General features: G+C 36.4%; 1 long non-coding RNA gene across 3 annotated transcripts in view; it reads left to right on the top strand.

The window, feature by feature from the left end:
- Positions 1–264: 264 nt before the first annotated feature.
- The window catches only part of LOC141377620 (uncharacterized), a 173,823-nt gene continuing 157,408 nt past the window's right edge, over positions 265–16,679 (top strand). For all 3 annotated transcript variants that reach the window (XR_012390039.1, XR_012390041.1, XR_012390040.1), the window contains exon 1: positions 265–317. This is a non-coding gene — a long non-coding RNA (uncharacterized lncRNA). The remainder of the gene's footprint in view (positions 318–16,679) is intronic.

Genomic DNA, 16,679 nt, shown 5'->3' with positions numbered 1-16,679 from the left:
TATATATATATATATATATATATATATATATATATATATATAATTTAATTTATTAATATTAATTAAATAATGTATAAATATGTTATTAGTTAAATAATTCATGTTACAATACTTGCTACGAACCCCTTAATTAATACAATCTGTGTGATTCGACTCTGAGATGACCTGTGTGACAATGCGCTTTACCGTGTACAAGCACTGCGCATGCGCAGGAGGCGCTCTTCACTGGATTTGAATAAAGTTTTGGCGCTAATATTGGCGGACTTTTGCACCTGTGATGGGGAAACACGCGGACGCGGGAGAACCGGCGGAGATCGGTAAGAAGGCGGTCTTTATTTAATCTGAATGCGATGGTTGTTAGATATATGAAACAGCTATTTGTTTCAATGGGTTTGCTTCAGTGGTTAGAATAATGACATGTCAATGTCTGTAAGGAGTCTCAAATGGTTCGTTTAAATGTGTTTATTTGAGAGTGTGGGTATTTTGGTATCGTTTTGCGTTTGATGGGCTGTATGGTGTGATAAAGACATCTTGTTTGATTAAGTTAAACTCCAAATGCCAATGGGCTAGTTTTTGTATTTACTAATCACATATTAATGGCTAGAGATGCCTTGATTAACTGGTTCAGGTGTGTTTAATTTGAGTAGGAGCTACAATATGCTGGATTGAACACTACACTGGCCTACAGCAGCACAACATGTTCAACATACTGCTTTCAGATAACACTTGTGTGCTTTTATATTGTAGCCTATGTTGTCTGACACTGTTTTTCAAGTAGTTGTTGTGTTCTGAGCAATGAATTGGGAGTTTGAGTGTAAATATTATATTATATATTATGATATGTTACATTATATAAAGATACTACTAGTAGATTCTCATAGATGGATGTGTATGAAGTTAGAGTGTAGTTCAAAATCTTTTAAAAATGTTGCACATATGGTAACATTTAGGAGTACGCACGTTTCATAAAAATGCTTGTTGTTTAACCTCTATTTGGTTGATTTTTATATATAATATATAGTTTAGCCCAGTGGTTGGGTTTGACCTTTTTTACTTAAATCTCAATTTTACTTTATCTTTTTTTTTTTTTTAATAAATGAATTTAAAGCTGATTGTGTTTTGTACTGGTTTAGGCCTGTCATACATAAAGAAATATAAGTCCAATCCAAATATGATTATGGGCACAATCCAAGTCATATGATTGTCTATATGGTAGTTTCCAAAATTTAATATAGTATGTAGGCATCCGTGTAAATAATTACTTTGAGTTTGGATATACCTTTTTGTCCAATTAAATTCAATTTATCTTTATTTCTATAGTGCGTTTACAATGTCAAACCTGGGGTCCGTTCTTCGTACGTGGATTACTCAGTTAGCTGGATTTGGATATTGACGATTTGACACGATCCAGGATCGTTTCGTTCTTCAAAGCTGATCCGAGAGTTGTTGTCATAGCAACAGATCTGCTAGGTCAAACCTGATCGGGAGCAGGTTCAAATCATATAAACAGGATTAGATCGGCTCAGTTCAAGCAAAGATAATACAGAAAGTATGTTCCGAGTTCTGATATTTTCTTACAGTAAAAGTTATATACACTTGGGAAAATAGTAAATATTTTTTAACTATATATATAAAAGTTATAGTCATTAAAAAAATAAATAAAGTTATGTATATTAATAAAACGTATGCAATCTGCACCCTCGAAATGAAAATACAAAGACTGCCACCTGGTGGTGCAAAGAGAAAACTTATTGATATGAACTTTTTAGATCGCTTTAGTACAAATTGTTTATAATAGAAATCCACAATATGTGACTTTTTTTTAAAAGCAATAACACATTTATGCAGTCATGAACATGTTTTGACAGTTAATATGCCAGTGATGCTTCACAAAAGTTGCAGACACCTTTACCAATATGAAAATGCTTTTGTAAACAACCAGTTATTCTTTACACCGATTAAAAAACGGTTACTATAATAAAGAAAATCTTTTCTAAATGAAGAACTAAATACATTGATTTGCATTGAAATACATGATGAATACTCTTGTCTTGACAAATGAAAGTGTAAAGCCTGCAGCTCACAACAAATGTGGAAGGTTATTGCGTGTCATATTTAACAAGCCGTTTACTGCTAATTTGATGTAATTTTGCTCACATGGATAATTGAATATTAATCAGATTATGTCATTACGCTGCTGTGCCGTCAGCCAATCATGGCATTGCTGATCATGATTTCGAGGATCGATAGATCTGTCCTTCACAACACACGCAGCGATCTCAGATCAGTTCATCCAGATATTCTAATATGATTCGCGAACTTGTTTGGAGAACCAAATTAGCGAGAGATCAGTTATCAAGATTAAAAGATCCAGGATCTGCCAAATCATCTTAGATCATTTAAGCGTGGTACGAAGAACGGACCCCTGGGGTCCGTTCTTCGTACCTCGCTTAAATGATCTAAGATGATTTGGCAGATCCTGGATCTGTTCATCCAAATTAGCGAGAGATCAGTTGAGTTCTTCAAACAAGTTCGCGAATCAGATTAGAATGTCTGGATGAACTGATCTGAGATCGCTGCTTGTGTTGTGAAGGACAGATCTATCGATCCTCGAAATCATGATCAGCAATGCAACGATTGGCTGACGGCACATCAGCGTAATGACATCATCTGATTAATATTCAATTATCCATGTGAGCAAAATTACATCAAATTAGCAGTAAACCGTTTGTTAAATATGACACGCAAGAACTTTCCACATTTGTTGTGAGCTGCAGGATTTACACTTTCATTTGTCAAGAGTATTCATCATGTATTTCAATGCATATCAATGTATTTAGTTCTGCATTTAAAAAAGATTTTCTTTATTATAGTCGCCGTTTTTTTATCGATGTAAAGAATGACTGGATGTTTACAAAAACATTTTGATATTAGTAAAGATGTCTACAACTTTTGTGAAGCATCAAGTCACCGTCATATTAACTATCAAAACATGTTAACGACTGCATAAATGTATTATTGCTTTTTATAAAAAGTCACATGTTGTACATTTCTATTATACACAAATTGTTCTAGAGCGATCTAAAAAGTTCATATCAATACGTTTTCTCTTTGCACCACCAAGTGGCAGTACTTTCATTTCGGAGTACAGATTGCAAGTTTTATTAATATATTTCTATTTTTACTTACCTGCTGCCAAGCAGATTTGATCCACTAGAACTGTTGCCATGACAACAACTCTTGGATCAGCTTTGAAGAACGAAACGATCCTGGATCGTGTCAAATCGTTAATATCCAAATCCAGCTAACTGAGTAATCCACGTACGAAGAACCAGCCTGATCTCTTGAGAAAACGTAAGTATTTTACGTTTTGCCAGTTTAGTGGCTAATTCGTACGAATTCGTACAAGTTCAGTCGTACGAAATGGTACGATTTTAAAAAGAAGGCGTGGCACCTGACCCCACCCCTAACCCCAACCGTCATTGGGGGATAAGCAAATCATACTAAATTGTACGAATTAGATCGTACGAATTCATATGAATTAGCCACTAAATGAAAAAGTTATGAATTGCCGTGAGATTGTGTTGGAAGAACGGACCCCTGATTCACACGGGGCTTCAGCGTCAACACCTGACAGAGGGCGTGTCTGAAGTCATAGCAGCATCAGCCAATGAAATTAGTCCGCAATCGGCTTCTGTCTGAGCTGGTGTATTTACTTACAGCGATCTGATTGGCTGACGCTTCCGTCGTCGCTTGAAAAGTTGAGAGTCGTGTGAATTAGGTGTCAGTCCAGTTTTCAGAGTTCAACTCAGTGTGGTTTTTATATTATACTTATTCTTCTCAGTACGCAAATGATTGTTTCCTCATGTTCTCCAGCTCATGACACAAAAACCGGTGAAAAAAGTTATCCATCTTGAAGGACATTTCACTTCTGTAATTGCATCACGAGGAACGAGTTCCAATGGTTTGTCCTAAGTGAACAGCAGTGAAAGACAGATGCATTTAAACAGTGAAGCCTGTAAAGTATTGTTTTGTGCGTCCATGGACCACATCTCGTACAATTTTGATGATTGACATCATGGTAACCATAGCAACAATCTGGCATCCTGCACATTTGGTATCTGCTGTTTATTTTCGACCAAAGTAATAAAACGTAGATCCTTTTGGCTTTAACTAAACCACCACTGACCGGGGTTGTGTGTGGAAGGCTGCTTTGCAGATTATTATTGCAGTGTTGCCAAATAATTAAGTGTCTATAAGCTTTAGAGATCCAGTTTATGGAGGTAAAGTAGGCAGGTCTTCATGTTTTTAGTTTGAAGGTTTTAGATTAAAGGGGTAGTTCACACAAAAATGAAAGTTTACTCGCCTTCAAACCTTTGAGTTCCTTACAAAATAAGTTATTTTAAAGTGTTAGAAGCCTAAAAGTGTAAACCAGCGGTGTCCAAACTCAGTCCTGGAGGGCCGGTGTTCTGAAGAGTTTAGCTCCAACCCTAATCGAACACACCTGAACAAGCTAATCAAGCTCTTACTAGATATACTAGAAATATCCTGCCAGGTGTGTTGAAGCAAGTTGGAGCTAAACTCAGTAGGACACCGGCACTCCAGGACAGAGTCTGCACACCCCTGGTGTAAACGCTGACTTCCATAGTAAAAAAGCACTATGGATGTTAATGGTTACCGCTTTCCAACATTTTTCAAAATACATATTTTTGTTTAACAGAAGAAAGAAGCAAACATGTTTGTGACAAGTGAAGGCCGAGTAAATGAAGACAATTGAGTACATTAAGTTTATTTATTTATTTTATTCTAGCATGATCTGGCAACCCCAAGTCAATTCATGTCTGTCTTATAATGTCATGCACTGCACATTCGAAACTGATGCACATTTAAATACTAATTTCTGTAAATGGGGTTGCCACTACCTTCATTTTTATGCCATTGATTTAGTTGTTGAATATGATCGACACTGCTGTAAATCTCCGACATGTTTGCACAGAGCAAGGTTTAGAACTAAAAACTGAAATCACAACAAAATGAAGCTGTGGTGATGCTGTGTGTCCATTAACATGCAAATGTTGACAATTAGAAGTCGTCAATAGACATGACAAGACATTTATTTAATATTAGCATGATCTGGCAACCTTTATTCAAGCTATGTCTACCTGATAATGTCATGCACTACACATGAAAATCTCTGATACGTATTTAAATGCTGATTTCTGTAAATGCGGTTGCCACTACCTGCATTTTCCACCCGTAATTTGGTTGTTTAATATGATTGTCACTGCTGTAAATCTCTGAATTGTTTACACAGACCAAGAACTAAACTCAAATGACAGCAACATTTAGCTGTAGTGGTGCTGTTTATTAATATGCAAATTATGACAATGAAATCTACAACAGTTTGTTATATAATTCTAGCATGATCTGGCAACACTGTCAAGACATGTCTTCCTTATAATTTGATGCTCATACATAACTCTCATACATATTTAAATGCTAATTTCTGTAAATGCGGTTGCCACTACCTGCATTTTTCAGCCGTCAGTTCTGTAAATCTCTAAACTGTGTTTATACAGAGCAGGGTTAAGAACTAAACACTGAAATGACAACAAAATGAAGCTGTGGTGGTGCTGTGTGTCCATTAATATGCAAATGATGACAATTAGAAAATCGTCAATGAACATGACAATATTTTAATTCTAGCATGATCTGGCAACGCTTAGTCAAGACATGTCTGTCTTATAATGTCATGCACTGCACATATGATACTCTGATACACATTTAAATGCTAATTTCTGTAAATGCAGTTATCTTTACCTGTGTTAATCTGGTGTGTGAAATATAAAATTGTACAGAGCAGGGTTAAGAGCTAAAAACTGAAATGACAACAACATTTATCTGCAGTTTTATGGTTCTATTATAATGCAAATGATGACAATAAGAAATCTACAACAGTTGTGGCATTTGTTTAATTTTAGCGTGATCTGGCAACACGTAATCCAGCAGACATGTTCAAAAGTATTTCATGCAAAACTAAATTAATCTAATATCTGTAAATGTAGTTGTCATTACCGAAGTTAATCTGGTTGCTGAATATGAAACATGACACAATATTTGTTTAATTCTAGCAGGATCTGGCAACACTTAGTCAGGACTTGTCGCTTATAATTTCATGCAAAACTAGTCGTGACCTCATCATGCAGCATTAATCAAAACTACACGCCGCAGAATAGAAAAACACTGGCAACGAACGTCTGTCTTTAAGAGGTGAAACTCTTGAATCAGACACTGAAATTAAACGGTCTTTGACAATGACAATTACAAATCTACAACAGTTGCTCGTGGCCTATTCACATGAAAGTTTATTTTATTCTAGCATGTTCTGGCAACACAATCAAGACATGTTGCTTATAATTCCATGAAAAAGTAAATTCATTTTCTAATTTCTGTAAATGCAGTTGTCACTGCCTGAGTTAACCCAGTGTGTTGAATATGAAACTGTGCAGAGCAGGGTTAAGAGCTAAAAATTAAAATGACGACAACATTTAACCACTGTGCTGTGTGTTTATCAATTTGCAAATGACATTTAGAAACCTACAACAGGTGTGATGTTGGTTAATTCTTGCATGATCTGGCAACACATGGTAAATACATGTGGCTTGTAATTTCATTTCAACTAAATTAGTTTAATTTCTGAATAGAAATTGTGTTGTTTTCAGAAATAATGTCAAAATTAACTGAGTTTTTTTTCTTAAAACGTGTTAAAATAACCAATGAGGTAAGCAAAATCCAGTTTTTCCTTTTGACATCAGGATTATTATAAACGGTGTGTCCATTAATATGCAAATGATGACCATTAGAAATCTATATGGTATTTGTTGTATAATTCTAAGATGATCTGGCAACTCTTAATCCAGACATGTTCCTTATAGATTCATGCAAAACTGAATTAAAATCCAATTTCTGTAAATGCAGTTGTCATTACCCGAGTTAACCCAGTGTGTTGAATATGAAACTGTGCAGAGCAGGGTTAAGAGCTAAAAACTGAAATGCCGATAATTCATCTGCAGTGCTGTGTGTCCTGTAATATGCAAATGATGACAATTAGAAATCTGCAATAGTCATGACATTTGTTATTTAATTTTAACATGATCTGGCAACCCTTTCAAGACCTGTCTTCCTTATAATTTTATGCAAATCTGTAAATGCAGTTGTCACTGCCTGAGTTAACCCAGTTTGTTGAATAGGAAACGGTACAGAGCAGGGTTAAGAACTAAAAATTAAAATGACGACAACATTTAACTACTGTGCTGTGTGTTTTATTAATATGCAAATGACATTTAGAAACCTACAACAGGTGTGATGTTGTTTAATTCTCGCATGATCTGGCAACACATGGTAAATACATGTGGCTTGTAATTCCACATTACCTAAATTACAGTTTAATGTCTGAATAAAAATGGGGTTGTTTTCAGAAATAGTCAAAATTAAGTGAATTTTTCCTTAACAAGCTAAAATATCCAATGAGGTAAGCAAAATTTTTCCTTTTGACATTAGGATTATTATATACGGTGTGTCCATTAATATGCAAATGATGACCATTAGAAATCTACACGACATTTGCTATATAATTCTATGATGATCTGGCAACCCTTAATCCAGACATGTTGCTTATAATTTCATGCAAAACTGAAATAAAATCCAATTTCTGTAAATGCAGTTGTCATTACCAGAGTTAACCCAGTTTGTTGAATATTTAACTGTGCAGAGCAGGGTTAAGAGCTAATAACTGAAATGACAACAACATCTATCTGCAGTATTTATTAATATGCAAATGATGACAATTAGAAATCTACGTTGTGGCATTTGTTATATAATTTTAGCATGTTCTGGCAACACTTAATCAGGACATGTTGCTTATAATTTCATGCAAAACTGAATTAAAATCCAATTTCTGTAAATGCAGTTGTCATTACCCGAGTTAACCCAGTGTGTTGAATATGAAACTGTGCAGAGCAGGGTTAAGAGCTAAAAACTGAAATGCCGATAATTCATCTGCAGTGCTGTGTGTCCTGTAATATGCAAATGATGACAATTAGAAATCTGCAATAGTCATGACATTTGTTATTTCATTTTAACATGATCTGGCAACCCTTTCAAGACCTGTCTTCCTTATAATTTTATGCAAAACTGTAAATGCAGTTGTCACTGCCTGAGTTAACCCAGTTTGTTGAATAGGAAACGGTACAGATCAGGGTTAGGAACTAAAAATTAAAATGACGACAACATTAAACCACTGTGCTGTGTGTTTTATTAATATGCAAATGACATTTAGAAACCTACAACAGGTGTGATGTTGTTTAATTCTCGCATGATCTGGCAACACATGGTAAATACATGTGGCTTGTAATTCCACATTAACTGAATTACAGTTTAATGTCTGAATAAAAAATTGTGTTGTTTTCAGAAATAATGTCAAAATTAAGTGAATTTTTCCTTAAAACAAGCTAAAATATCCAATGAGGTAAGCAAAATCCAGTTTTTCCTTTTGACATCAGGATTATTATATACGGTGTGTCCATTAATATGCAAATGATGACCATTAGAAATCTACATGACATTTGCTATATAATTCTATGATGATCTGGCAACCCTTAATCCAGACATGTTGCTTTATAATTTCATGCAAAACTAAATTAATCTAATTTCTGTAAATGCAGTTGTCACTGCCTGAGTTAACCCAGTTTGAGTGTATAATCGTACAGAACAGGGTTAAAAGCTGAACTGAAATGACGACAACATTTACCCACAGTGCTGTGTACATTAATATGCAAATGATGAAAATTAGAAATCAACAATAGACATGACACAACATTTGTTTAATTCTAGCATGATCTGGCAACTCTTAATCAAGTCATGTCGCTAATAATTCAATGCAAAACTGAATTAAAATCCAATTTCTGTAAATGCAGTTGTCACTACCTGAGTTAATCTGGTTTGTTGAATATAAAACTGTACAGAGCCATGCTATGTCTATATAATATGCAAATTATGACAATTAGAAATCTACAACAGTTATGGCATTTGCTATATAATTCTATGATGATCTGGCAACCCTTAATCCAGACATGTTGCTTTATAATTTCATGCAAAACTGAATTAATATCTAATTTCTGTAAATGCAGTTGTCACTGCCTGAGTTAACCCAGTTTGAGTGTATAATCGTACAGAACAGGGTTAAAAGCTAAAATCTGAAATGACGACAACATTTATCCGCAGTGCTGTGTACATTAATATGCAAATGATGACAATTAGAAATCTACAATAGACATGACACAACATTTGTTTAATTCTAGCATGATCTGGCAACTCTTAATCAAGTCATGTCGCTAATAATTCAATGCAAAACTAAATAAAATGCATTTCTGTAAATGCAGTTGTCACTACCTGAGTTAATCTGGTTTGTTAAATATAAAACCAAACAGAGCTGTGCTTTGTGTCTAATAATATGCAATTGATGACAATTCGAAATCTACAACAGTTATGGCATTTGCTATATAATTCTATGATGATCTGGCAACCCTTAATCCAGACATGTCGCTAATAATTTAATGCAAAACTAAATTAAAATCCAGTTTCTGTAAATGCAGTTGTCACTACCTGAGGTAATCTAGTTTGTTAAATATAAAACTGTACAGAGCCATGCTGTGTGTCTATTAATATGCAAATGATGACAATTAGAAATCTACAGTAGTCGTAACCTCATCATGCAGCATTAATGAAAACTACACGCCGCGGAATAGAAAAGCGTCCTGCGTTTGAGCGCTGAAACTCACAAATCAGACGCTGAAATTAAACGGCATTTGATAATGATGAATGGCTCCGCTCTAGCCTTCTCACCGAGGATGGACTGATGTGTTGCCGCTTATTCCCAGAGCATTATGGGATGGCATCAGTCTTTCAGTCACAGTGGGAGATTCAGAGCTCCAGGAAAAAGCTCGGACGACACAGTCTGCTGATAGCCAGGCTGGTTATACCTCACTAAGGAGCTCTGTACGTCTTGAAGAAAGCATAAAATGAGAATAAATGGTAGGTGTCAATCCCGGAGGGGAGGGCCGGTCATCTGGAGAAGGAAAGATGTATGAGCACATAAGGACGGGTAATTCCATCTCTCCACCATGGAGAGGAGACAGAATGACTCCTGCAACATCTGTGGCCTGTAGACAGACATGAGCAGCGCTGCTTGTTGTTGTTGTTTCCGGTTTACAAACTCTGCAGAGCCAGTTTAAAGCTTGGCAGTTCAGATTTTTCACAGTGGCTGCGTCCCAAATCGCATACTTATGCACTATTATATGCCATTTTGTAGTATAAATAGTGTAAGTAGTGTGTTCACACTGAAAACTCTAAAAATAATAAGTGCACTTTAATTACCCGGATGATGCACTCATTCAGCCGCTAAAATGAAGTGTGGAATGACGGACACTTCACGCACTTAACGACTGCAGGTATGCATACGTAGCGGAAGGGGCGGAGCTATCAAGTGCACATGTTGGATAACTTTATTTATTTTGGATGGTGAAAGCAAAATTCTCCTACGAGAGTAGGGATGCTCAAAATAATCGATTAACCGTTAACCGAAAGGGTGCGTTTGTGACCGATTAATGCTATCAGTTAAACGATTAAAATTATTATTTTATATTTTTAGTTTGGCTGCATAAGGGGCCGATTAAATGCGCCTTTGCGTTAAGAGGGGCATCTTTTGCACACGGCTCATACCCATTCAAAACATTCAGTTATTAGGCTGGCTTGTGTAGCAAGCCAGACTATTGTTATCCTATTTTTCTTCCGAGACTAAAAATTAAACTCTATCTCCTCCTAGAGCTTTCAAGCTATGGGCACCAAACTCACACCAGACCTCCAAACTGGTCTGACTCGGGTTGCTATATCTTTTCCGACTGATCCGACTTTTGGTTTTCTGAAAAATGTCCCGGGATGGTCAGAAAAATCCCATTGACTTAACATTGGATCAAACTTTGTGACCTCATAACTCTGCATCAGACTGTCCTACAGACTTATAACTGGGCTCATTTAACTCAGACTACCTAACTGCCAATAACTGATGAGCTTTTAACTTTCTGGCCACACCCTAGCAACCACTTTTGGGACCCTAGAAACTGTCCCATAGACTTCCACTGCAAAAGACTCTCATTGACTTTACATTGGGTCAAACTTTGTGAGCTCATAACTCTACATGAAACTGTCGCACAGACTTTTAACTGGGCTTATTTAACTCCTGACTATCTGACTACCAAACTACCAATAACTGATGAGCTTTTAACTTTCTAGCCACACCCCTAACAACCAAATACGCCTCCCTAGCAACGGTCCCATAGACTAACATTATAGAGGTTCAGATTGATATCGTCATGCTGCAGTGTGATAGAGACATGTGTTGCTTTTAACTGTTCATACTGGCAAGAAGCTTTGATACATCCTCAGTCTAAACTGTCAATCAACTCCATAGCAACAAAACAGACTAACCTAGCAACGATTTAACAGCAGCTATATCTTAGTATCAGAACATCTTAGAGAAGTGGGGGTTGGCTTGTTTAACTCATGCTAGCACACCATCTATCTATCTATCTATCTATCTATCTATCTATCTATCTATCTATCTATCTATCTATCTATCTATCTATCTATCTATCTATCTATCTATCTATCTATCTATCTATCTATCTATCTATCTATCTATCTATCTATCTATCTATCTATCTATCTATCTATCTATCTCTATCTAATTATCTATCTATCTATCTATCTATCTATCTATTCATACTTTTTAAAACTGTTTAAACTAAATAAACTATTACCATCAGGCTTTCACAAGCCAGCCTAAAAGTTTGTCCTTAAACTTTAAGAATCTAGTTGTTGTTGTTGTTTTTAATAGCGGATTATAATCGCATCAAAACGTATTAAAAGGTAAGTGGATTATAACAGCGCAAACTTTTCTGTAACCGTATAGTGCTGTGCGCTATTGTTTAATCCTTTGGGGTTACGTGCTGACGGACTGACTGACAGGTGCGCGATGCGTGAGGCCAGCAAACACGCAGAAGCTTTCAGTTAAGATGAACACAGTTTCTATAGTTATACTTTATTTATAGATAAAGTATAACTCTGTATATAATCACTCTATGTTGCTGGAGTTTATAGCCGTTTCACTTTACTTCAGGACGCATTAACACCGCTCTGAAGGTCTAATCGCTGTTTAAAGTTATCCAGAGCTGTATGAATGTACAAATCTTGAATATCATATTATTATTAAATATTACAATTTTAACAACATATACAGCAACACTTTTGCACAATCAATACCCAGCTGATTCAGTCTTTTCATAAGAGGACCGCGCTTCTCTTCTTTTTTCCTTGTCAACATAAAGGCAGTGAGGTGCGCCCTGTGATTTTGGAATGAAAAAAGCACATTAGCTGTGGTCGGCCACTTGTTCAACTGCAAGACATACTTAACTTGCGGGACGATAACGTATAACCCGTGCCTACAGACACATTTGCCAAAGAAGCAAAATGGAAGAAGAATATTGCTTGAAACAGACGTGTTGATGCCAAAAAAAGTGCTGATGTTGACCTGGATCTGCATCATAAACGCAACAAATAGGCTTTACCTTTTATTTTACAGCATATAAAGCATGTATGCACATTAATGCAATATCATATTTTAACAACAAAACTGTTTACAAAGAGTCAACATATGCGCGCGCGTTGTTGTCTTTTCATCACGCAGCGCGCGCACTTGAGCCGCGATGGAGAGAAAGGAAACCACGTCAAGACATAATCTTTAAAATAATGATTTCTATTAAAAATGTAAAAAGGTTTTGTGATTATAATAATAACAGCGGGGCATTAAATAAATGCATATTTTCCGTGGAGCGAGCGATTTGAAGAAGTCTGCGATTTTATTTGACGGAAGACAAAAATATGATTGGAAATAAACAGCCTATGCCGGTCAGTGTTTTCGATTTGTAATACAGGCTAAATTAATTATTTAAGTGGAAAATAATTTAGGGCAGTCCTATTTATTTTATTCATTTTATTTAGTTTATTCTGTGCTTCTGTGCTAAACACTGCAGGTGCGTGAAAATGCTCTGTTGTATTGTTCTATTATTAATATGCTAGCATATAAAATAAATCAGTATTTTATGCAATATTTAATGTGTCAGACACAAAATAGACACGTCAATTTGTTTAATATAAAATTAATAGTAATCTGACCAGTTAACCGTTAATAACCGATTAATGAGCGGCGGTTGTCGGTTAGCAAAATTAACCGAAATGAGCATCCCTATATGAGAGTGATTATAGCGCCTCCCGATGGTGAATGCGGTTATACTCACGGCAGGTATTATTTGATAATTCGATCGTTTATTTCACTGATTTGGCAACCGTCAAACATCATCAAGGAAACGGTTTGAATTTCCACTTGGTAAAAAAACATAAGTGTGCAGGGTTCAACGCTAAGGATTTTTTTTCTACTGGCCCGATCGGACCAGTGGTTCAGATTTTTACTTGCCCTGCCAATATTGTCACTGGCCCCACCAAAAAAATGTTAATAGCTATTTCTTAGCCACAAATAAAAAAAAAAAAGTCAAAATGTTTGTAAATCTAGAATTTAAATATTTAAAAAATGTTAATGAAGTGTTTTGCAAACAAAAGTAGCAAAATGTGCAGGTAAAACAAAAGATGACTGACCTGTCAAACTAACGGCAAACTGTACAAAACATCACTTCATTTTTTTAGTCGTGGTGTACCCTCGTAAAAGTCTGGTTCCAAGACGTTAGAGACAAATGTTTTCCTTTAGCATCATCACTCGATGTTGCCGCCATGTTGCTGTCTCTTAGCTGTACTGGTGGTTATGGAAAAAAAAACATGCTCACAACATCCAATCAGATAAGAGGAACCGTGAAGGTAGCATTTGAAGGCTTAAAAACACAAACGGTTTCTCTATTCTGACTGTATTTGCACGCAATTGACAAATAATCACAGGCAAATTAAACTAATAGTGACAGGGCATCAGTGTCCCGAACAGGCCAATAATGATCCTGTGTACTGTCCCGAGCATCTCACACGCTGGCCCCGGGCCATCGGGCAGTTCTTATTGTTGAGCCTTGGTGTGCTATTTGGGACGACACTACATGCATATACTATCCTGTTGAGTGTGTAAGTGCATAAGTAAATAGTGCATAGTGCAGGGGTGCCCAAACTCGGTCCTGGAGGGCCGGTGTCCTGCATATTTCAGTTCCAACCCATTTAGACACACCTGAACTCTTCAATCTCTTTCTAGGTATACTAAAGCTGCGTCCCAAATGGCACACTATGCACTCATGCACTATGTACTTATGCACTTACACTCAACAGGATAGTATATGTATGTAGTGGCGTCCCAAATGGAGCACTAATGTATTTCTACTAAGTGGAAATTCAAACCGTTTCCTTGATGACGTTTGACGGTTGCCAAATCAGTGAAATAAACGACCGAATTATCAAATAATACCTGCCGTGAGTATAACCGCATTCACCATCTGGAGGCGCTATAATCACTCTCGTTGGAGAATTTTGCTTTCACCATCCAAAATATATAAAGTTATCCAACATGTGCACTTGATAGCTCCGCCCCTTCCGCTACGTGAGCAAACCTGCGGTCGTTGAGTGCGTGAAGTGTCCATCATTACACACTTCATTTTAGCGGCTGAATGGGGGCATCATCAGGGAAATTAAAGTGCACTTATTATTTTTAGAGTTCTCAGTGTGAACACACTACTTACACTATTTATACTACAAAATGGCGTAGAATAGTGCATAAGTATGCGATTTGGGACGCAGCTTAAAACTTCCAGGCAGGTGTGTTGAAGGAAGTTGGAGCTAAACTATGCAGGACACCGGCCCTCCAGGACCGAGTTTGGACACCCCTGGCATAGTGTATAGTGTGCCATTTGGGACGCAGCTTGTGTGATGCTATCGATGCACAATAAGACAAGAAAAATCTGTTGTTTTTTTGCCATGTTTATAGCAAATTTTTGCAGCATTTCTTGATTTTTTTGCTTAGAAATTTTCAATGCTTGTGATTTTATTTATTTTTTCCCACTGTATATTGCTGTTAATGCACAGACGACAGATCCTTTAGGATTTCCCTCCAAATATAATCACATTTTTTGCAACTAAAATGATTCTTTTAAAGTTTTGCACAAGTTTAAGGCCTGTGCACACCGAGACATTTTTTACTCGCGTTTTCCATCTACGTTTAACGCCTCGTGACTTACTAAAGCGCGTCAATGTGATCTTGCACACCAACGCGCAAAACGGCGGGCGCAAAAGCGTAATAAAAAAAAAAACGCCTCATGCTCTGTTTTTTTTATTTGACGCGCCGCGTTTAAACCTTCTCCACCAATCAGATCGACACTTGTTTTCGTGCATGGAGCTGCTGAAGTTACAGTAAACAACACTTGAAGGCGCTCAAGCGTAAAATTGTCAATGCGAGCGCACATTGAAGAAGACGCCCAGAGGCGATATGAACGTGGAGCTGCTCATTGTTCTGTGAACAATAATCATTTCTTCATCACTAGAGCTGGAGCTGCTGCTTTAACCATACATGCTTGTCCGAGTCACCAGTAACTTTAACAACAAGCGTGTGAACTTCCTCTCCTCTTCTTCACTGTTATAAGCGGGTGTCGGAAGCTTAAAGTTGTGTAGCGCCATCTAACATAAGTGTGATTTTGCATGCTCTTCTCAATCACACTATTGCCACTAAAATGATGCAAAAATACTTTTTTGGAGCAATCTTTTAATTTTGGTATTGAACGTATGCAAAAACCACACTGAGGAAGGCATTGTGCGGAAACATTTGTGTCTTTAAATCACCCGAACAATGTAAGAAGAAAAAATAAAAACAGTACGAAGCAATGACTTGATGAGTGCAAACCAATACCTTTTTGAACAAAACATTGACAAGATTGATGCACCTTAGAAGTTTCTTAAAAACGGCAAGCGCGCAGGGCAAACTCCAGCACTGAATATATGCACAAATTTACTCATCTTAATTCTGCTTTTTACTTTGAGAGCCACTTCTTTCTAGATAAAAACTCTGCCGAGGGATTTAAAGCTTGGGAGTTCAGTTTTTTCACTGAAAGAAAAATGACAAGAAAACTGACAAGAAAAATCAGATTTTTTGCAGCATTCATGGCACATTTGGCAGCATTTCTTTGAATGTTTTGCTTTGAAAGTATGCACAAATTTCTAAGCACTTGTTTTGTTTAAAACTTTGTAATGCTATCAATGCACAGAAAACCATCCCTCTCGGAATTCAAAACAAAAAAACTCAATTTGCAAATGTATGACAGATCTAGCTGCATTTGTTCGAATGTTTTGATTTAAAAAAAATAAAAATAAAAAAAAGAAAGAAAGAAAAAAAATATGCACAAATTTCCTCGTCTTCATTCTTATTTTTGTTTTGAGAGCCATTGCTTCCTGGTTAAAAACTCTGCAGAGTGATTTTAAAGCTGGGCTGTTATCAATGCACGACCTTCCCTCTAGGATTTTGAAAACTAAACATTATTATGAATAACAAGTAGTTGAGGTAGTCGTTATTTACACATGAACTCATGTGA

Source organism: Danio rerio, chromosome 14 (assembly GCF_049306965.1).
Source record: "Danio rerio strain Tuebingen ecotype United States chromosome 14, GRCz12tu, whole genome shotgun sequence".
NCBI classification, from domain to species: Eukaryota; Metazoa; Chordata; class Actinopteri; order Cypriniformes; family Danionidae; genus Danio; species Danio rerio.
Note: the sequence above shows the minus strand (reverse complement) of the source record. Positions and strands in the feature narration are given on the sequence as shown.